Below are 22,521 nucleotides of genomic sequence, written 5' to 3' on the forward strand. Positions count from 1 at the left end.
TCAATACAGTAGACTAGAATAGAATACATTTAGGCGCTGTACAAAGTGAAAGTGCAGCGTCCAATTGGAATCGCTCACGTAGTACCCTAGTGGACAAAAGAGCTGTAAATTAGGTTAAGTGATTAAGAATTAAAAAAAACAGATAAAATCTAAGAAGAAAAAAATCTTTCGTATCCACAAAGCGGGTGTGAAAGTTATGTTCAGCATATGTAGATATAAAACGATTAACTCTCAAAACCTTTACATATTGTTACTGTCATGCAGTATCAGTCAGTAATTATCAAAGCAACCCAATAATTCCTGAAATTCTTCAAAAATGTACACCTGCACGTACTATTATGTCAATCATTTATCGTGTGTTGTTTTAATTGCATGGTAGTCATGGATACTAGTGAACAAAATCGATTAACGTAAGAAAACACGATTTTTCATTGATTGTGTTATCATTATTATGCCGATATCTCAGCTCATGATAGAGATAGCTCAAAACTGTCTTCAGCCGAAATAATCTACACAAAATTTGCTATAAAATAAGGGAATTTTGAATCGCAGGAAAAATTTTAAAATCCTTATAAAATGAGCATCTTTGAAAAATGTGGTGAAAAAAATCACAATTTTTTGATATTTTTACCTTTGCGAAATATATAAAATCAGCTTTAATGACCTAAACTCCCTCCAAACTTTGTTTGCGGGACCCAGAACTATGATTTACTTTGATTGATGGCTTTTATTTCTTTTATTTTTCAACTCATATTAGCATTTTTTTGGTAAAAATACCAAAAATCGTCCATTTTTCATAAAATCGATACGTGCAACCTCTAAATATTTTTTGATTGAGTTTTCATGTATGGAACTATTGTTTCTTAGACCCTAATCTATCATTCTAAGGGTGAGCAAGTTAACTTTTTGACACTTTTCTATTTTGGGACACCCTAGTGAGTACCCAGGCTGTAGTTCCAGATTTCATGGCTAAATGTTCTTTACTTACCTTACCGGTCAGACTAAGGCCTAAGTGTCCTCTGCTGAACGTAAGAGTCGTCTTCATTCTACTTGGTCTATGGCTTTCGAAAATATACCCAGCAATTGCTCCAGAAATTTTGCTAGAAATTGCTCCAGGAATTTCCCTAAAAACTTATTCAGATATATCCTGGGCCCATATAGCCGAGGCGGTAAACGCACGGGTATTCAGCAAGACCATGCTGAGGGTGACGGGTTCGATTCCCGGTCGGTCCAGGATCTTTTCGTAAAGGAAATTTCCTTGACTTCCTTGGGCATAGAGTATCTTCGTGCCTGCCACACGATATACACATGCAAAATGGTCATTGGCAGAGGAAGCTCTCAGTTAATAACTGTGGAAGTGCTCATAGAACACTAAGCTGAGAAGCAGGCTTTGTCCCAGTGAGGACGTTACGCCAAGAAGAAGAAGAAGAAGAAGATATATCCTCCGTGATTCCTTTAAAAATTTTCCTCTGAATTTACTGAGGATTTCCATTGTTAATTTCAAATGGAATTCTTTCTGATTTTGCCAAGGAATTCTTTCAGGAAGTTTTTCAACAAATCTTTCACGAAATTCCAAACTTAAAAAATTCTCAACATATTCCTCCAGGAATTCCCCCGGGATTTCTTTTAAAAATTTATCCAGTAACTCCTCCAAAAAAAATCTCTGGAAATCTGTCGGAAATTTTCCAGAAATTCCTTCAATATTTCCCCAAAGATTCCTTCAGAAATTTTCCAACGATTTCCAATAGAAATCATCCTCAGGAATAACCTCAAGATTTTTTTCAAGAAATATCCTCATAATCTATTTAAGAAATTTCCCCAGGAATCTCTTCAAAAGATTCCAAAAAGATTTCCATTATGGATTTTCTAATATTTTTTCACGGAAATTTATAGAGGAGTTCCTCTGATACATTTCCCCTGGATTCTTTCAGAAATTTACCTCCGGGATTTCCCCAGAATTGCTTTCATATTTTCTCCAGAGATTCCTTCAGGAATTTCCTCAAATTTTTAATAGTTTCTCCAAGAAATTTCAATGAAATTTCTATAGGAATATTTCCAGAAACTCCTTCATTTGATCTTTCGAGATTCTTCGAGGAATTTCCAAAAATATCATAAGACAATGGTTATGGAATTTCCCAAAAAAATCCTAACAAGAATGTATAGAGAGATTCTTTCAGAAATGTATCGATTTGTTTTTGAAAATTTGCCTGGTAATTACCCAGGATTTGTTTCAGAAAATACCCCAACAATTTCTCCTGAAATTTCCCATAAAATTCTTTCTGGAATTTCCCCAGAAACATCTTCAGAAACTTCTTCAGTTATTACTGAAGGAATTTCGTGAGCATTTCTATTTCTGCATATTCATTGTTTTTCCATAAATAAATTTCTCTATGAAAATCTCCAAGAAGTTCTTTATGGCAGCCCCATAATAAATTTAAAAAAAAATCCATAAATAATTCGAGAATTACTCATAAATAAATAGGGGTGGAAGCAATAATAAACTATAAAAGTTCCATAAACAAATCAAAAAGCGCATAAATAAATCAAAACTTCCCATAAATAATTGATTTTCGAGCAATAAAAAATGTCAGAATTTCCACAAATAAATTAACAATTGCAATAAAAAACTATATTTTTTCCAACAAAAACTTTCGAACATACTACATCATAGAACTATGATAGAAAGACTGAAACTATGTGTGCAATTTAAAAGACAATCGCTTGCTGTCCGAACTCGCTAATGCTCGTCGGACTTTAAAAAGGGGTAACAGCTCTGTTCGCATTACACCGGGCAAATTCTTGGATCTGTGGATTGCCTAGAACCGAATCGACGCAGTTACGGCACGTCGGATTTCGGAAACTTTGGCGGCCTTCTGCCGCCTCAGTTCCTCAATCCTCTATGCGGCTTCGCTGCCTGGGTTGGCCGATACTTTTAGCTAGAATTGCATTCAAATTCATTGCTCGTTGTTTTGTATTTATTGCTTAATTTTCAATTACTTTTTTGATGTTTTTCAATTGGGAAAGCGCGAAATTATGCACTTATGAGTAGGTCTTACACATTCTAGGTGCTGAGCGGTCTTGGCGTGTAAGAATTGGAGCAGGTTAGGTGATTGACAGGTAGAAGCATCACTTCGAAGAGCACCTGTGCACCTGAATCGTGCCTAAGGTAACGAAGGAGATGACTACGGAGGTTCTGCAACAGTAGTAGAGGAAGGGAATGCACCGAATTCCATGCTGAGGGAACTAGGGAAAGAAGGATACCATCCACCAGCTCAACAACAACAATTCAGAGATGCAATTGAACACTTATTTACATGATCCGTGTTTAATTTCAAAACCCAGTGAGTGTTTGAACACAGTGCTCGGAGTAGCTAGGAGCAAAGCTTGTTTACTGTCATGCAGCTTTCATTCTTCCGGGTCTACCAGAAGCAGCTTCAAAACAAATTTCATTGGCTCCCATTTCCGATCATATATAAGATGTTTCTAGGCGTCACTATCCGAGCAAAGTACAATAACTGACCAGTAACAAACTGATAACTAGTGTTCGCTCCAGAACTCATTTTACAATTTTTAGTTATAAATTTTATAATACCCTGATGCCCCCCATCATCGACAATAACAGCGGAAGTTAGTTATCAATGCCATTGCAAATATCTTTCTGATAACACAATGAGTTTTCAATTGGATAAAAAATATTGATTTACAGAAGTTGTTGTAATGAGATATTTTAGTGATATGACGGGTATACTTGATTATAATCATGTTTGTTAGCTCATGTTGCCAGTTTATTCAGCCAAAATGAGAACAAAATTAGATTATTAATTAACCCTCTAATACCCAAATTTTTGATTTTGATCTAAATATCATTTTTCGTCATCTAAAATCGATTTAAACATGTTTTGGAAGATGTTTCTTTTTAATTCTCGATTTCGTGAATTTCAGTTTTTGATTTTTATAATTTTTATTTTTAAACATCCCCACACTTTTATATTTTTCCTGGAAGCCTATTTGGGGTACGGATTTATTGGGATGAAAACATTTTGAGATTTTATGATTATTGTTGAAATATTTTTATTTTAAATTTTCTTCATATAAAATTTTATTTTCCGTGTAATTTTAAGGAAAATAATTTTAGAGTGTATTCGATCCCCTTAAACTAATAAACAAGGATAGAATGGTTTGGGAAAAATTTAAAATATGTTAATTGTAGCAATTCAATACAAAATAAACAATGATTTCTAAAAGGTGGCCAAAACATCAATTTTTCAATGATTTTTAAAAAATGTAAATACGATTTAAAATACACCAAAAACCATTTTGAGATATACAAAACAGTCCTGAATATCAGTCAAAAATATAAAAATTTTGATTTCCAACGAAACAAAAATTACTAAAATGCTCAAACTATACCCCGTCTAAAGGCGGGGTTGGGTATTAGAGGGTTAACATAGTATGTTATCCGGTTGTTATGAAACTTTGCTCGGAAATTGCGTCCGTGTTTGCCAAATGGTCTAGTCGTCGATGTTTTCAATGCATACAAAATGTTTCATACTATGAAAAGATCTGGGTTGCTTGCAACCCAGTGTGACCTGGTCTGCAGAACCTGGGAAGGTATTGGAGTTTATTAATTCCATTGCACCTGACTGGGAGACGAAGCGTCGTAGCAGAAGCTGTTTACTTGACACATGGTAATTAGCTAGCTAGATGCGAATATCAAAACGGGACATGTCACAAAAGTTCAGTTTATTGGGCTCAGTGGCTTAATTTCACCAACAGGAGAGGAAAAAAAAATGAGAAGATCTGAATTCCCCAAATGATTTATAGGGTTTCGAACTACGTGGGCACCCGCGTCAATTCCCGGCATTTCACAGCAAAACAAATCAAAATATCACTTGCCGCATATTCTCCAAACGCACTTCCGTAGGTCATCATCTCCCGCAACATTTCCGCAATGGGATCCACCACGTATATGACATCCTTATTCCCACCCAATAGGATTGTTTGCAGCCAACATCAATTGGGTTCCCCAATGCATTGGTACAAGATGCAGGAATCAAAAACGTGACGTCATCCCAAGCAACACGACTTGTTGCCAATCCAGTAACAGCAACCTTAGTGCAATTTATTCACTGTCCGTATTACGGACGACAGAACACAATTGCTTCTTCTTTGAAACCCAAAAAGCGCAGATTCTGAATTCTTATGCAACATAAACGAGGAGGAATGATAAAAAAGTTGGGAAAAGATTTTGTCCAGACTCGAACCATGGACACCAGGAGTATTATCTACTCACCTTACAAGCTCTGTGAGAGAATCGATGCTCAACACATTATAAAAGCGACTGAAGTTACTTGTTACTTTATTGCACCTTCTTTGTCACAAGAAAACTGTCAAAATGAAAAGTATGGAACCTAATCTGAACAAACAAACTAGAGTTAGATGTTTCATGCATGTTACATAACACATTTAATGTAAGCTGACTGTATCATCACTTGCGAGCAATATGTAAGCTCCGCCTCCACAGATCGATGTCAAACACGGTAATTTGGTAATTTGTGATTCCTATGAAACAAAGCCGCAACTTTACGGATTTCGGAGTTTAAATGCAACTCAACTGACAAGATGGAAGTTTCGTGTGCTTCTAGTGCAACTCATTTAGACCAAAGCATAGAATCTGCATGATGTTGCAGGCGCTGCTTGGGATCGCACCCTGGTGGGATCCACAGTTAATGAGCTACACTTTCACTCTGAAGCCGCACAAGTGCTCAAAACGACTATTACACGCAGATGAGTGCACTTCGGCAGCACAAAGATGGGTGCCGAAGTGATTTCCCATTTGATTTTGCAGGAAGTTCGGCACTGGTGCCGAGAATTGGTGCTGGACCAGGTGCAGTAAACTCGTTCAAAATCAACTTTCCGGCAGAAAATCTTCACAACAATTACTGTTTACAACAAGTTCACGCAATAAGGTATCTGATTCAGACGGAAGAAGTCGACAAAAACCGTTGTTTCGTTGTGAATTTAGGTAATGCACAATTTTGTTTACTTGCAGTGCCGGGAATTAGGTCAAAAACCCTATTCAGGGTTTTCAATGACTGCTCCGTGGCTAAGATGCATTGAGTTTCAGCCTTGGTTACTTTTGTGGATTGGGTTCTTGCTGTCAGGAAGTGACGAATAAACTAATATTTTTAGCAGGGTTCGTAATTTTCGTTTCAGTGATACGAAATACGCTATTCTCACGCCAGCAGGAGAGTTCAATATCACTTTTTTGCATGAGGAACAGTTTTCGCTTCCTCTCCTTCTCTGGCGAGTAACGACAAATGATCACATACAATCACTTCAACCAGCGGATAATTCTTTTTCGTTCAGTCAAATTTCCACTCACCAAATTCTCACGAGAAGATTTTCAAAGAAAATTAACAAAATTGTAGCCGCTACGGGATTCGAACCTGGAACATGACTGAAATCGAACGCGACACGCGCACTCTAACCACACTACCACGCTAACTACACAGAAGAGGGAATAATTTTGCTCCATAAAAGCTACCATCGTTGTCGTCATAGGAGTCATGAAAATACAACATGATCGTGCAATCGAAAATCTCGCAACTCTGGGAGTGAGTGAAAACGTTTTTTTCGTTCACCTTTTCGTAAGGGAGTTTTCGCAAATCAGATTTTCGCTGAAAACTGGCGTGAAGGAGAATTCGTTTTTCGTGAGAGCATTCCGAACGCTGAATTTTTAGGGCTTATTCTGTTAGGCGAAATAGAACGTCGACGTCTGCCAAATAACTTTATGCCTCTTGCCTAGTGAAGAAATCATTTTTAAGGACTGATCAATATCACTACATGGACCTTTGCTTTGTAAACTGCTTAGTAAAAAGTTAATCCGACGATTGGCTGTGAATGAAACATTCTTCTAAGGATCTAATTTAACATCGCAATCAATATGAAATACAGTAAAATTATTAGAATAACTAGCCACAGAAGTCCAATGTCGCGACTGTTCGTGTGACTAACATCTAGTTTGCCACGCCCTTACAGCGTTAGTAGCGGTACCAGAAGTGTCAAATAAAATTTGTTTGCCAAAACAAAAGGTCTTCAATAAGATGGACACTTAAAAATAGTCAATTAGAACCATTAAAGTTATTAAAATAATTAAATGGGAATAGTGACTACAGCGCCATTGGAGTTCTAGTGTATTTCTATTGTAAAATATGACGTTTCTATTGAACACTGATTCTAGCAATCTAGTCTTTTGAATTTTGTTCAAAAATTTGAACATGAACCCATGAAGCCATCAGTCAGTGATCAATTTTGGAACGCTCACGGCACATAGCGTTCAAAATGCATCTCTGTAAGAATTTAACCGTAAAATACGAGAACGCCTTACGCTCCACGGGCAAGATGAAACATAATCTTTTTAGCATTGGGTGTGACCGCGGATGGAAAGTGGCTGCCGGAAATCAGTTTAATCCTAAACGATCGATGCAATTTTCCTTCCAATTCAGGGCGGAGAAATGGTGCTCGTACTTTTCGTGATTGGCCAGAGATAACGGAATTGCATAGAGAACCAATAGATGAGGCTTGATATTAGCACACCATCTTTAAAAGTCCACGTTTCGAGAGTTAAAACTTTAACGGGTTAAGGGAAGGACTTCCGTTGCTACTAGAGGCTGTACTATATACTATAGACTGTTTCAGAAATTATAAATACACTTTGTTTATTAAATAAAATGAACTTTTCTGATTATTTATACCAACTTCTTTTAGAGTATAGAATATTGTACTCCATATTTTTATATTTGCTTTCAATTGTCTTGATATTTTAAAGAACTGTCCAGTTCTCAAACAAATAACTTAATTTTTCAAATTTACATTTGCACAAAGGTGTTTATTAATGATTTCCACATTACTTATCACTAAATACCAAAAATTATCTAAATTTTTATAACATTCGCTTTCTCAACAAGTTGTCTAAGGAATGCCTTGATCAAAATTTAGGAAAAATCGATGGGGACGATACAGCACAGCCCACTTCAAACGTCCTCATGTACTACCAAAATGTTGGTGGAATCAACACATCCATCGCCGAATACCAGCTGGCCCTTAGCGACGGGTGCTACGATGCTTATGCGTTCACTGAGACCTGGCTGAACGAGGGCACATCGTCTAACCAGCTGTTCGACAATTCGTTTTCCGTTTATCGACATGACCGGTCACCATTAAACAGCAACAAGACCACCGGCGGCGGTGTTCTATTGGCAGTGCGTTCCAGGTTCAAATCCCGCTTGGTAAGTCCCCCGAACTGTGCATCGGTAGAGCAATTATGGGTCGCAATTTCGACCGATGACGCGACCATTTTTGTTTGCGTCGTTTACATTCCCCCCGACCGAATCAATGATGCAGACGTGATTGAGACACATATCAATTCGCTCAACTGGGTGGTGTCGCAATTGGAACCTAAGGACAATGTTGTCATACTCGGCGATTTCAACTTGAGTTCCATTGCTTGGCAGTGTAGTTCTTTTGGTTTCTTCTTTCCGTGCACTACTCGCTCCTCGATGGGTCAAACATCGCGCGAGCTGCTTGATGCCTACAGCACCGCTGGGCTCAGACAGATGGTTGGAGTTAAAAATGAAAATAACCGTTCACTTGATCTGTTCTTTGTGAGCGAGGAACTAGGAGTAAACTGCTCGGTTATGCATGCTCCTGCTCCGCTTGTAAAAATTTGTAGACATCACCCGCCTCTGCTAATGTGTCTGGAAGCGAGTCCGTCTCGTACCTTTCACGATACGTCAGAAAGTGTCTCCTATGATTTCAGTCGGGCTAATTTCGGTGAAATGAATGATTTCCTGGAGCGCGTGAACTGGGACGAGATTCTTAGCGGATCCGACGCGAACCTTGCTGCTTCGACTCTCTCCGGAGTATTGCTCTATGCTATCGACCAGTTTGTTCCAGTCATTTCGAAGCGGGAACCGACTAAGCCGGCTTGGTCAAATGCCGCCCTCAAAAATCTCAAAAGAGCAAAACAGGCAGCTCTGAGGCGTCACAGTAAGTACCGTACCGACACTACGAGAGCGAGTTATTTGGATGCGAATACCGCATACAAGCACCTCAACGATAGTCTCTACAGCGCCCATTTAAGCCGATTACAAAGCCGCCTGAAAACTAATCCCAAGAGTTTTTGGCGGCATGTCAACGACCAACGTAAAGAATCTGGTTTGCCGACTACGATGACTGATGGATTCCATGAAGCTGATACAACAACCGCTATAGTCGACTTGTTCCGTTCACAATTCAGCAGCGTCTTCGTCAATGAGCAACTTGACCCACAGGATGTCACCGAAGCCACACGGAATGTTCCCAGCTTTCCTGCATCTGGAGTGCAATTCGCTATCACCAACGATGTCGTTATTGCTGCCGCCAAAGATTTGAAGTCCTCAACTGGATGTGGACCGGACGGCATCCCGTCGCTTGTCATTAAACGTTGCTTGAATTCTATTGCCGCGCCTCTTACAACGGTTTTCAACCTTTCCATGACAACCGGCGTTTTTCCGAATTGCTGGAAGGAGTCGCACGTTTTTCCCGTTTTCAAGAAAGGCTGCAAAAGAACTGTCTCAAACTACAGAGGTATTGCTTCACTGTGCGCTACGGCGAAGTTACTGGAGTTGATCGTTCTACACAAACTTGTTCAAAGTTACGCACATTACATTTCTGAGGATCAACACGGATTTGTTCCAAAACGATCGACGACCTCTAATCTGACGTGTTTCACGTCGTACCTGTTACGCCAGTTTCAAAGTGGTCATCAAGTAGACGCCATCTATACTGACCTTTCTGCCGCCTTCGATAAAATGAATCATCAAATCGCTCTGGCCAAATTCGATAAACTGGGTATGAACAACAACCTCCTCATGTGGCTTCGATCCTATCTAACTGGACGCAGTATGTCTGTAAAAATTGGTGACCACATCTCTTCGCCGTTCACAGTATGGTCCGGCGTTCCCCAAGGCAGTCATCTTGGTCCGTTTCTTTTCCTGTTGTATATGAACGACGTCAACATTATCATTAAATGCATGAAACTTTCATATGCTGACGACCTGAAGCTGTACTTCTCGATTAAGCAACGTCCCGATGCAGCGTTTCTACAGCACCAGCTTGAAACCTTTGCTGCTTGGTGCTCATCAAATCGAATGTCACTAAATGTATCTAAATGCTCTGTCATATCATTCGGCCGTAAGAAGTCCATTCTCCACTTCGACTACGCTTTGGAAGGTGTGCGGTTGAAACGCGAATCGACAGTCAAGGATCTCGGAGTTCTGCTTGACTCTAAACTGACATTTAAAGACCATGTCGCTTACGTCGTCGCCAAGGCATCGTCGCAGCTTGGCTTCCTCTTTCGCTTTGCCAAAAAATTTAAGGACATCTACTGCTTGAAGTCGCTATACTGTTCAATTGTACGCCCCATCCTGGAATACTCGGCAGTAGTCTGGGCTCCTTACTACAACAACGAAATTAACCGCATCGAAAGAGTCCAGCGCAAATTCATTCGTTTTGCGCTACGCCATCTCAGGTGGAGGAATCCGCTAACTTTGCCTAGCTATGAAAGCCGCTGTCAACTAATTAACTTGGAACCTCTCAGTGCTAGACGCAATGTGGCCAAAGTCTGCTTTGTAGGAGATCTTCTGCAAGGCAACATAGACTGCCCTGATCTTCTAGGAATACTGCATATAAACACACGCCGCCGTAGTCTAAGATCTCACCCGTTTCTCAATCTTCCACCTGCAAACACCAATTACAGCCTACATGAGCCGGTTCGTGATATGTCCCGTTTGTTCAATACTTGTTATTTTGTATTTGATTTTAATGTGTCACGTTTAGTAAATAAGCGTAGCTTTAAGCGTATCTTCTGTTAAATTTAGTTGTAATAATGTATCTTTCGTTTTTTTTTATGTCATTGGGGTAAACATTTTATCTGTTGACTTTATGTGTAAATAAATAAATAAATGTGTGACATCAAAAAAAAGGCATTTACACAACATTTTTTCTGAGATCAAGTTTCTTATTTTTAAGGTTTTCTACGGAACATAAGAACTACCACACAGTTTCTTAGCTTTCCTGAACACATTTAATCTAAACAAACTTAATTTTTCAGCTCATTCGATCCTTCAGACGGCAAAGCTTGTCATACCATAAAAAAGAATGCATTAAGCAGTAATTAAGACATTCGTTTGCTTAACGTTTGTTGCTACTGGTGTTGTTGAAAAATTTGAAACAAAAAAATTTGCATTGAGAAGGCCCGTAATGGTGATTCTTGATCACATATTCCAGTAAAAATTACACTTACCAATCGAGAAATATCTTTTATTATCAATACAGCAATTTTTATTGTGCTTGGAAATTTAACATTTTATCTGTGAGATTTTTTCTTTTCTACTATGCTACATTTTTTGCAACTTCAAATTTTAATCATCTAGTTTACACAGCCCTATTTTTTAACTTTTACCAGAAACATAAATTAAATTGGTATTATTTGCTTCGTTAGCATGTTTACTATAAGAGCTAGAAGAAACTTGTTTGGATATTGTGCTCAAATGGAAGTGGCAGTCAATCGTTAGTGTATTTATAATTTCTGAAACAGTCTATATTTAATTCTCCACAGATGTCACGGGCAGGATTTTTTGCTAGTTATTGAGAAAGGATTGACATCTGCTCGCTATTTTGAACCATACTTTAATGGCCACTCATAGATCCAATCGACGTGTTTAATAGCCCTTCATGATCCATACTATAAGATATCTCCACAGAAAGGTGTCAACGCTTATTCTCACACTCAATCATAGTATCCCGACTACGACCATCCGGTTCCAATTATTTCCGGAATGCGCTACCACCTACTAGTGCGAACACGTTGCACATTCAATAACCGAATGCACACCACTGCCGCCGCGAACATCGAACTGATGGTCTCAATGAGTTTTTTTTTTATAATTTTATTCGCCTGTGTGATTTGCGAGAACAAATTAATTCAGATTCAGTTCGGGGAGTTTTAAAAATAATCCAATCAAATGAAGCGCTGAAGTGCGCTCATTGCGGTTTGAAGCCCGCCGTGCGGTCGGTCGTCTGATCTGGTCGTCGTCGCCAGCAATGGTCGAATTCACTCTTCCATGGGATTATGCAGTTCATTTTTGGATTTAAAATATTTGCGGAATGTCAATTGGATTGAAGGAGGGTCTTTTTTTGCCTCTATTTCCTGTGACTGCGGACGGAGATGGAAAGGGCTTGTGTGGCGCCAACCGACTGGCTGCTGGCAGGCTGACATAGAACTAGTTGTTACTAAGCTGAATGATGTGGTTTTTGGCAGGGCATCAATTTCGGAACGGACAGTTGTAGTGCGTTGCTTCACGTCCGTAAACTGGGGCAGGTCATTACTAGATGTGGATAGTTGTTTGGCACATCTCTTGAACGAATGTTTATTAATAACCCTTTCAAGTAGAATGTGCTTGGCTAGCGGGTTTCCGGAGATGTTTTGACAGTGCATGATGTTAGCTGGTTCTAGCGACGCAATGTAGCGTTTTCGGTTTATTATTGTTTAGTTTGATGATACTTCAAAAGTAGCTCGGACACATGTTTAGTTTACTTAGTCCAATATCCTAATTCAGTGAATAAACTGAAAGTCGTTCATTAGGTATACAATATTGGGCAAATGATATCTGCTGGCCAGATGCTTTCTGAGAGATGTGCATCATCAATGCGAATGGCCTCATATGCCTTAATCTACAAGAAAGGGCTGATGGTGTTTGAATGTATTAAAGAATTTGTGTAACTTGGAACGCTTGTGACATGCGAAATGAAAAGCTTAGGTAACTTTCAAATGCGAACGAAATTCTTGAATCCCAATTTCATCACTTCTTATCCGAACGTGCCCCAGAAACGATTAACCAAATTCAGTACATATCTCACTTTTTATCACCATTTCACCATTGGTTTCCCGCTGCCGTCACACTGTCTATCGTGATGATGATACCGTGAAAGTAATGGATTACCTAAAGCTGTGAGTGCCAGCTGCAACAAAGTCCATGCAACTATGTACGTACCAAATGTACTAGCTCCCGGTCTCGGCGCACGACTTTGATTAATCAAACCTAATTGAGTTGGAAAGTTGCACCATCTGATCGCTCTACCCCCAGTGCGGAAACACGGCGACGCTGAAAGCCGGAACGCTACTTCTAGGTGGCCTGCCAGTAGCTTCCAGCCAGCCAGCGGCTGACAATGATGTATGAGCGAGCACTGCGCTATAGCAACCGACCGAGCAGATAACGGTTCCGCAAGGCGATATCCCGGAGAGTTTGGCAATTGCCACAACATATCCACATAAACACCCCTCACCAAGTTCGTTTACAACAAGTGATGCAAATTCCAATTTGCCCCACATTATCATTCATTGCTCCGTCAACACGTTCTCGTCGTCGTCAGATTTGGGGTCGACTTCTTGTGGTGGTGTGGCACGTGCCTGCAAAGTCTCTCACCCAAGACAGACGAACGAAAACAACTTCTGACATTTGGTTTTGATTTATTACAGACCTACCTACCTACACTGGAACCCGCGCCCTTCTTCTGGTTGACTGCGTGTAAGTATTTGCCATTTCACCATGCTTCGGTGAATGATATCAAAGAAACGTGCTGTATCACAGGCTGCGTACTGGGGTACATTACCGGGAGAAAATGTAACGAGATGTGTTGCAACAAGTTGTATTCATTTTGCATCAAAATTGTTAGACAAATGGCTGATGTCGACAAGAGGTATGAATTTATGGTACTTGCTGAAATAAACTGATGCGTACCATAACCCACGTACAGTAATATTTTAAGCCTTATTGTGAAAATCTTGACAGTTTGAAACCCATAATTTATCTGGGAATTCCTCTAGAACGTTCTCCAAATGAATGAATTACTCTGAAGTAGATACTTACTATGTAGTATCAATTAAGTATTGTTATAAAGAAAAAAAAAAAAAGATAATCCTCGTTCAGTGACTATCACCATGGTGATAGTGCACTGATGTGGATGTGATTGTCATGCTCATGCCTATTTTTCACATGGTTTATTTTAGTGTAAGTAAGACATGACGTCACAAATCGCATTGTTTTCGCAATCCTTGCAAGAGCAGCGCGTGCTGTCTATGGTAAATTCTCTTACGGTGCCCGTCATCAACTCCCTCATAACCAGCCAGAAGCTCTCTCAGCCAGTGCTGTACGATTTCAAGATGCTTAATGCCTAACGACACTCACTGAGAAGTGAGGATCAAATGTCAAACGCCGACCATTAAAACAGAATCCAACCACGCCAAAGCAACTCAAATCAACCTTCATTAAAGGCTACACCTACAACATTCAACAGCAGCGATCGTCTTTTCTGCTAAAAACACACGATGGAACACGAAGCTCTAACTGCTTGATTTTTTTTTTGCTTTATGCGTCACATTCATATTGAACAGGCGTGTTATAGGGGAACTAACGTATTTTCGGCCGTTTTGATCTCTTCGTCATGGGGTTTGTTTTGAAACCTATTGAACTCAAAGTTGGCATCAAATCTTCCCATACCAAGCTGAAAAATAACACAGTTTCAGGCAATTTCGCCGCCAAAAACTCCTCATGACAAAAATTTAAAAAAACCTGCCGAGAATACCATAAGCAGTGATGGGAATTGTCGTGCAATTTCATGAAAAAATGTCATGACAATTTTCTATTTACACCACTTTCGATGTAAATTTCGGTTCGTATGTATCACCAGTCCATAACGCTGATTAGTTATGGATAATCAATGATGTCGCCGTTTAATATTTCCGACTAAAGGGTGAGTCGTTAATTATTATGCCACCCTTCCTTCAACTGATTCGCAAATTGTCTACAGTTAACGAAATGAAACCAAATTTTTACAGTATTTTAGTATATTTATGTATTTCAATTTTTTGGTATAGGTTCAAATTTAGGATGCGTTTTAGTGAAATTCACGACATTTTCAATTAACGCCCTCCATGTGGACATGTTCAGGCTCCATTTGAAACAAATAATTAAAGCTCTTTGTTTCACCCAGCTCCAAGCTTATGTTTCACTGACAACCGTTCCTGAAACGAAACATATTGACGAACATTAAGATGATCCGATAATTTATTCTATATCGACCGGAATCTCACTGATAACTGCTCAATTCATTATATGTAAACAATAGACTATGAGGAGAAACTGTGCAAAATTTTGTAGATTTTGGTGAAGTAGGAAAAAAGTTACGTTAGTTTGAAAATGGCACAAAAATTATCGACTCACCCTTTAAGTGCAGTGAAATTAGCAAATAACGAAATTACATTTTTATGATATTTCTCATCCCTGACCATAAGTCACCCTATTTGTATTTGTAGCGCCGAGCACCAATAGTAAAGATTCACACTCACTTGATTATGATAAGTGTCACATTTTTTGCGACGGAGTAACAAGCGTTGGACTGCTCAGAAAATTTGCAAATAATGAGCAAGATGAGAGTTCTCATCGTATCAATGCATTCGTCACGAATGTGCAACGTGTGGAAGGTCAGCTGTAGGATTGATTGAGGAAGCTTACACGTACGGTGCAAATCAAATGGATCCAAGGAAACTTAGCATTTCTCCCATACAGGATTAGTTGTCAAAATTATTTGAGATATTTGTGCGATATTGTACGAAGCGCTCTACTTTATCAGGAAGCATATTTTTTGTTTGAAAAATTGTAGTGACTTTGAGATATAGGACAATTAAAAATATTTGAAACATTTTAAGATTAGTTTGAGTAGCTTCATGACACATAAACGGGTAAAAAAACGGGCAAATACCTATTTCCTAAATTTTGCGAAGGACTTTGCTTTTTTTAAAATTTGAGCTTAATGCGAACTCTTGATAACTATTGAATAAATCCTAAATATCGCTAAGACATTTGAGTTTATCCATAATGCTAAGAAAGAACTATTGATCTATGACTTTTAACCGTAGTTTTGAAAAAACTCGCTTGTTGAAATTCTTGTGAGATTTTCTGAGATATTTTTATTTTTTGAATAAGTAGGTATACAAATTTGAGAATATTTGGAGTAATTTGCGATAGTTTTCAACAAAAACTAGGCAGAAATATTATCTGCCGAATATTCTAGAATAAAAATGTAAATTAAGTCAGAGGTGGCGACACTGGTTTTTACAAGTCGTAATATCCCAAAAAAAGCCGAAAAAATACGATGAAACTCGCAAAACTTTTATGGATTTTACCAAGCCATATCGTTTTTTCACGTTTTTTTTTTATATTGGGATAACATGTGCAGAGATTATTTATGAACTTTGTTATGGCATACATTACATGTTTTAAAACCGAAGAGATTTTGACCGCGGCGATGAAACCGAGCATAAGAAACGTGTTCAAAGCCAGCGAGGTGGCGGCAGCGAAGGCATTCCATCCAAAGGGTTAAGCTTAGTTTTTTTTGCTCCCAAGTAGAGCGCTCAAGTAAAACTCTTCATTTTTCCGTAAGTAATTTTGACATTTTTTAACTGACAGCATTTTAACGAAACGCTGCTGTACATAAGAAGGATGCGAAGAAAAGGACATCAGGTTGTTTACGATTTGGAGAGAAATTGCGTTCGTTTCCTCAGGAAATGTTATTGAAATTGAAATCTACTTTTTCGCACGCGTGTGGGGAAAATGATTCAATTTATAACTTTTGGATGGGCTTCTGGGGAAAATCCAAATAGTGAGATTCAAACGCAGTTGTGAAGCGTTCCAAAGAAAATACTGATAAGAGACATTGCGCTGGGATTTTGGAACTTTTAATGGTATTACAGCGTGAACTATGGTTAGATACTAATTATAAACTCTGCAATATTGGGGTTCAAACTACGGTGGGAGGAATTCTGCTGAGACGGTTTCTTGAAGAAATACTGAGACAAAGCTTCACGGGGAATTTAATGGAAATTTAATCCACGAAGGATTTTTTGTGATGAATCTTCTGGCATTCCGTACGGAGGTTTTTCTTTGGGATTTCATAGAAAATTCTCTTGAAATTCTTCCTAGTGTTCCACCGGAAAATCCATCAGGATTTCGCCGGGGATTTTCATAAAATGTCTCTGAGATTTTCATTAGAAGTTCTACAAAAAATCCCTACATGAGTTCCTTCGAATGTTTTTTCCAGGATTTAATACCATTGGATCTTCTAGGGATTCCTTCAGGGTTTTCTCCAGAGGTATTTTCTAAGATTCTACCAGGAGTTTTTTCGAACCATCCTCCAGAATCCAGGAATTCCGTCCGGGATCATTCCAAGAGTTCCTTCTAGGATTCCTACAGGAATGCATTTTAAGATTTCTCCAGAAGTTTTTTTTCCTAAAATAGAGTTATTTGGGATTCCTCTAGTTTTTCTCTGGACGTATCTTATAGGAATCCTTTTGGGATTTCTCCTGGATTTGTTCATTAGATTTAGCTGGGAAATCCTTTCTCCAGCAACTTCTTCCGGGATTCCTCGAGAAGCTCCTAGAGGAGACATTTATGGGGGTAACTTTAGGGGATCCACTCATATCATAGTTTCTTTTGGTATTTCTCCAGGATTTTCATTTACGATAACACCAGGAATGGCACCTGGGAGATTTCTCCAATAGTTCCTCCAAAGATTCCTCCAGAAATTCCTCCAGGTATTCTTTCAGGAATTCCTCAATGATACCTCCAGAAATTCCTCCAGATATTCCACCGGAGATTCCTGCAGTATATTTTTCGGAAATTCATCGGGAAACCCTTCCGGAGATTCCTTCAGGAATTCCTCCGGAGATTTTTACAGGAATTATTCCGGACGTTTCTTCGGAGATTCCTCCAAAAATTCCTTCCTGAATTCCCCCAGATATTCCTCCAGAAATTCCTCTTGAAATTCGCGTCGGAATTCCTCCCGGATTATCTCCACCAATTATTCCAGGAATTCCTCTGAGGATTCCTTCAGGATTTTTTTGGGGATTCCGCCGGATTATCTCTGCTGGTTTTTCCAGGAACTCTTCCGAAGATCCCTCCAGATACTCCTCCGAATATTCATCAAGGAATTCCTCCGGAAATTCCTTCAAAAATTCTTACGGAGATCTCTCAAGAAATCCTCCGTAGAATCCTCCGGAAATACCTCCTTAAAATTCTTCAATAATTCCTCCAAAGATTTCTCGAGAAATTCTTCCGGGGATTCCTCCAGAAATTCTTCCGGAGATTCCTCCAGGAATTTTTACGGAGATTCCTCCAGAAATTTCTCCAAAGATTCCTTAGGGAATTCCTCCAGGAATTCCCCCAAAGATTCCTGCAGTAATTTCTTTGGAAAATCCTCCAGGAATTCCTTCTGAGATTCCTCCGGGAATTCCTACGGAAACTTTTCCAGGAATTCCTCCGGAGGTTCTTCCAGGAGATTTTTCAAGGGAATTCCTCCGGAGTTTCCTCCAGCAATTTCTGAAGGAATATTTGAAGGAATTCCTGGAGGAATCTCCGGAGAAATTACTGCAGGAATCTTTTGGGGAATTCCTGGAGGAATCTCCGGAGGGATTCCCGGAGGGATTCCCGGAGGAATCTGCAGAGGAATTCCCGGAGGAATGTCCGGAAGAATTCCTGCAGGAATCTCCGTAGGAATTTTCGGAGGAATCTCAGAAGGAATTTCTGGAGGAATCTCCGGAGGAATTATTCAAGACATCTCAGAAGGAATTTCTGGAGATTTGCTCCAGAAGATCGTCGGGTGATTGCTCCAGAAATTCCTTCGGGGATTCCTCCGGGAAATTCCTCCAGAAATCCATCCAGGGATTCTCGGGGAAGCCCTGCAGGAATTCTGGAAGAATTGCACGGAAACTCATTGGGGAATTCCAGGGGAATTTCTACAGTAATTCCCGAGAGACTTCTACAAGAATTCACGGTGAACTCCTGCAGAAATTCTCAAAAATCCCCTTGACGAATTCCCGATGAACTCTTGGAAGAATTTCCGGGGAACTCCTGGAAACACTCCCGGCGAACTCCTGAAGTAATTAACGGAGAACTTCTGGAGGCATTCCCGGGAAACTCCCGGAAGTTTTATCGGGGATTTCCTGGATGAATCACCTGAGAATTTCTGGATGGTTTCTTGGGAAATCCCTGGAGGAATTTCCGGAACACTCCTTGAAGAATTTCCGGGGAACTCTTGGAGGAATTCCTGGGGAACGGGAATTTCCGGAGGAATTCCTGATAATCTCCTGGAGGAAGAATTGGAGGAGAGCTTCTGGATGAATTCCCGTGAACTCCTGGGGGAAATTCTGGAGGATCCTGAAAGAAGTCTATTAGGAATTATCGAGAACTAGTCAGCTTGTTCTTGGAATTAAGAGCTTTGTTCATGAGGAAGTTCAAGGCGAAGTTTTGAAATAGATTTCAATACAATTTGGAAATTTATCCTTTGCTAAAAGATTGTTTGAATCAAAAACTATTTGTCATGGCAATGAAATTGTCTATCATCATTAGAAAACAGCATATTAACTCGCTGTTTCATCTTAACCCACCCGTTTTAACTTGCCCTGGTGTACCTTAATTCCCTTCTTCCAGGAGACAAATATATTCACCGAACTGAAGTTGGAAGGAAATCTGCGATCATTGCGTTTTGCCGCAGAGATTTTTTTAGTACATACCACAATGCTTCCGCATTCCGTTGCCGGCCCCATTGCGTTTCCCGCTTCAAACTGATGTTGTTTCTTGAGTTTTTTCCTTGTCAAATATTTGACCCTGTGTATTTCAGGCCTAAGGCCCTTGTGTACTAACAGCTTAATGCACACTGATGTCTTTGGTGCGAAAGAAGAAACAAAAAGAAAGAGACATGTCACTTTTACTCACGGAATAATACATCGACATATTATTCCGTACGGAAAATTAACAACATGACTGACAGCATCGCATGACAGTGCCATCTGTTGGCAAGTCTTTCTGGCTGCGAATTACTTATCAACTGCGATTGCTTGAATAATTTTCATTGCAAAAGTTTTACGTGACCATTACTTGTCCTGTCCTTTTACACAGTACCTATCAGGTACTTATCAGGTGAAAACTAGCTATGAGGCAACATTAAGCAAATATGACAGTTTATCATTGGATTATTTCTGCCTAAAATGTAAAACAAAAAATGGATAAGTCCCTGTTAGTAGCACAATTTTTGTCCGCCATATCTCACAAGTCTTCAAGAAAACCTTTGATTCCATTGCTTTTGAAATACCAACAATAGGCTAGAAGGACCTAAACCAGTTTTACTCTAAATGTAAGTGGACACAAATTAGAATCATGTGAATACAAATCATCGTTTCCCCATACTAAATCCCATACTAAATCTCATACAAACTTTGAAGGGCTTGTGCAGTCTCAGTTTTCAACCAAATCGGCCCAAATTTTGGGAGGAGACTTATAATCTGACTACAAATCGAATAAGCGGTGTGGAGCAAAAACGATTTTCTGAGCCACACTACAACATACTCATGCACAGTCAAAGTATTCAGAGAAATAAAACATTCTGAACACTTCAACAGTACATGAAGAAAGGATCCATTTGCATTAGCACGAAAATATTAACCTTTGCCAGATCGGTATACAATTCCTTTTCAATTCAATCTATTCCACCATTCTGCCCGATTATGTCATGGTTGTCAGACTGCCCTTCCATAAACCGACTGCTCATTTGTTGGAACCTTCTTTCTTATACGTTCTTATACGTCACCTTGTGCCTAAAAGAGGGGAATGCAGCCAATAATTGGAGAACAGAAAAAAAAATCCCATAAATAATCCTAATGAACAGGTTCAAACATTATCCTGTTAACACCGAATGTTTTCATTACTGCGACTCCGATTAAATTCATTAAATGTACGCTTTCCTTAAGGTGAAACTGGAAGCATTTCCTCACTTTTTACTCTATGATTTTTTAAAAAATAATGATGCATTATTTTTGAAAACGGTCTCCGTGCAGAGTTAGAGGAATGATCAAGGTATCACCTGGATATTTTTAACTTGTGGAAAATGATTATCAGTTTCCAAAAACCATTTTTGAACAAAATTGTGATGACTTTTTTTCAGCCAAATTTTTACTTTGCGCAGCAATATCTCGAAAAGTTTACATGAAAAGCCCTTTTTTGAGTCCCGTCCAAAGATAGGAAATTTCAAGAGGAAGATTTTTGTCGAAGACATAATTAGTGGAAAATGTAATTTTCCACATCAAAACCATTTTTCTTTCAAGTGAACAACAGCAGTTTTCATGCACTTGCGTGTGTGAGTAAGCAACGGACCAGCAGCAGCAGGACGGCTGAGCAAGTCAAACCGGTTTTGTTCGTTGTCGCACAAAGCGGAGACCGAAAAAAACACACGGGAAGGTGGCATCTCGGGTGGGATAATTGAATGAAATTCTACGGCAAATGTAAAGCAGTTGCATTTTGCTGAAGCATGATCGTAACTTTCTCTTTGTACGATTTAGTTTTCTCTGTGAAAGATATGTTTTGGAAATATTAAAATACATCATCAAATAATGAAGCGCATGTTCTTGACTAATGGCATAATAGTTGATTGTATGGACATAAACGATGCATATTAGAGAAGTAAAGTGTAACAAGGTCAATGAAAATGTTTGAATATGTTTTTAGCATTGTCGAGAATGAACATATTCGTAGGTCAGCCGCTGCTGATTACGTAACAACATGTGAATTTGTTGATTATTCAATCAGCTTTTATCAACCAATTTAAAAGTTATGTGTGTTGTTATTATTATTATTAGTTTATTGAAGACACTTTACCACTAGAGTGGCATTCGTGTCGACTGTGTGAGAGTGAGTATTTGTGGATATTTTTCGTGTTTTTCAAATGGTATATCTGAAAATTCATAACTTCTGAGTGTCTTGGCTACTTTGGATGAATGTTTCACTACTTGCTGTCGCAAATACTACAATATTTTTTTTTCCTACTACAATATAGTACATAACTAAAATATTCATATTCTAGTGAATCTGCACGAAACATGATTCTAGTAGCTAATAATGAATAGCAATTTTCTGTGAGGGGCCGTTCATAAACATGGAAATATACTAGAACTCTACTGGCGCTATAATCACTTTTCTTGTTTAATTATTTTAATAACTTTACTTGTAATAATTGATTATTTTATACTGTTCATCTTGTAGAGCATCTTTTGTTTTGATGAACAAAATTCATTTGACACTTCTAGTACCGCTACTGACGCTGGGCGTGGCAAACTAGATGTTAGTCCCACGAACAGTCGCTAGTTATTCTATTTTCATAAAGTACGTAGAACAAATGGATTCATATTTGAGTTTTGTGCCTTCAAGTCTAAGTTTTTGTAAATAGTATAACTTTGGGTATTATCGGCAGGTTTGTTCTCTTCGTCATGGGGGTTTTGTCGGCCAAATTGCGTGAAACGGTCATATAATTCAGCTTGGTTGGGAATGATTAGAAGCCCACTCTGATTAAAAAAAAACCCGGGACGAAGAC

The 22,521-nt window shown here is 39.0% G+C and overlaps 1 protein-coding gene across 6 annotated transcripts in view; it reads right to left on the reverse strand.

The window, feature by feature from the left end:
• LOC109429573 (probable G-protein coupled receptor Mth-like 1) overlaps window positions 1–22,521 on the reverse strand; it is a 427,950-nt gene that overhangs the window by 50,596 nt on the left and 354,833 nt on the right. The window lies entirely within an intron of this gene.

This window comes from Aedes albopictus, chromosome 2 (genome assembly GCF_035046485.1).
Source record: "Aedes albopictus strain Foshan chromosome 2, AalbF5, whole genome shotgun sequence".
In the NCBI taxonomy this organism is placed as follows: domain Eukaryota; kingdom Metazoa; phylum Arthropoda; class Insecta; order Diptera; family Culicidae; genus Aedes; species Aedes albopictus.